A 2,044-nucleotide genomic window follows, 5' to 3' on the forward strand; every position below is an offset into this window, starting at 1 on the left:
TCACAAATTTTCTCAGAAAAAAGGCCTTCTGAGAAACGTCAACTTAGCATTTGGTGAAACACTGGATTTCCAGAGAAACCAAAAGAATTGCACACACACACACACACACACACACAGACATAGAGATCTTCTCAATTTGTGCTCAAGTTTGCAATCACTGTTTGTTTTGTGAGAAAAGGGCAAAGCAAACAAGTGCTGTGCCAAAAATTTCCCCCAGAATTTTTTTGACCATTCTCACTCAACTTGATAGAAAAGAAATTGCCTTTGAAAAGAAATTCAAATAAAATATTTGTTGGAGAAATTCTCATGGGTTACGTTTCAGGTTCTTGTCCTTACTTTACTTATGAAGTGGGCATGGAGTGTGTGTGAGTGTCCTGTCTTTCATTGTACAATAATCTCTGTGGCAGCCTGTAGCCTGCTCAGATTCCCACACTTCAATTAAAGCTATCACAAAGAAGACATCATTATGGAAATTCCTCTCATGGGCCTTTTTCAGTTCAGGAATGGCAGGTGGCCTGCAGAGCAATGGAAAGATGTGAGAGATAGAGAGCGAAAACACACACAGCACCCTTGGCCACCTTGCAGTGATTAGGTAGGGATGTCAGAGAATTTCGCCACAAATCTTGTGGAGGCCAAATGCCAGCGCATTCGGCCCCCCGAAATTGGTGGCGAAACAGTCTGTCCCCCTGCCCCCCCGGGACGGGACTTACCTTGGGCGAATCTCTCTGGCGGCGGCGGCTCAGGTGGCAGTTCGGCGGCGGTGTGGTGGCGGCGGCGGCTGGTCTTCCAACCGGCTGCCACCGCCACCATTTCCAACTTAAAAAACAAAAAACAAAAACGTGATAGGCTATGTAAAGATTTACATAGCTTGCCATGGCTAGATTTTAAAAAAATACCGTGATAGGCTACGTAAATGTTTACGTAGCCTATCATGGCTGAGTTAAAAAAAAAACCACGCGCGTACGCAAATGGCCGCACCCATGGGCACCGCCATTTGCGTTTCTTATTTTGGCACGTCTAGTCTACTTAAACATTTACGTAGACTATGGCGAAAATAAGGGGAACGCAAATAGCGTAGATGCTATGCTATCTGCATTCCCCTTATTTTTGCCGTAGTCTACGTAAATGTTTAAGTAGACTAGACGTGCCAAAATAAGGAACGCAAATGGTCGTGCCCATGGGCGCGGCCATTTGCGTACGCACGGTTGTTTTTTTTAAATCAGCCATGATAGGCTATGTAAACATTTACGTAGCCTATCACGGCTGACTGCAGGGATGCAAATGGCGGCGGCTATGGCCGCCACCATTTGCAGACCCGGCCAGCCAGGATTCGCAGTGGGAGGGATGGGGCGCCTCCTCCTGGTGAGAATTTCAGCGGGAAGGGATGGGACTCCTCCCCCCTGGCCAGAATTTCAGGGGGAGGGACGGAGCGCCTCCCCCCCACCGTGAATCAAATTTCGTAAAAGGTAAGTGACTTTCATACATCCCTATTAAGTAAACTCAAAAACCAAAAGAAATTGAAAATGTTGCATTAGAAAAGTGGAAGCCTCAACATAGTTGATGCTGTTGTTACTTGCGGGAGCAGTGCAATAAACCAAAATCCCTTAGGAAAAGAGAAAGAAGCTGTGCTACCTAAGGATGGACGAAAGTCCCTTACCTGGTCCCGCAGCTTGCTTCGTGGTGGGGGGGAGGCGCTCCAGTTCTCCCCTCGAAATTCAGGCTTGGGGGGGAGGCGCCCCACCACTCCCGGCTGAAATTCAGGCTGGGGGGGAGTGCCCCGTCTCCCCGGCCACAAAATAAAAAAAGGAAAGTGAAAAAAAACAAAAAACTTGATAGGCTATGTAACGATTCACGTAGCCTATCACGGCTATATTTATCCCCAAAGGTCTGCCAGAACAAAAACATTTTTACCTGCCTGTAGAAACATACCAAGGAGGGTGCCACTCTCACTCCTCCCTGGGAAGGGAGCTCCAGAGCCTTGGGGCAGCCACCAAGAAGGCCCTCTACTGCATTCCCACTAAGCGAGGCTGTGATGGTGGTGGGA

The sequence above is a fragment of the Heloderma suspectum genome, chromosome 2 (genome assembly GCF_057233095.1).
Source record: "Heloderma suspectum isolate Gila_16-S chromosome 2, 16-S_ref, whole genome shotgun sequence".
Lineage (NCBI taxonomy): Eukaryota > Metazoa > Chordata > Lepidosauria > Squamata > Helodermatidae > Heloderma > Heloderma suspectum.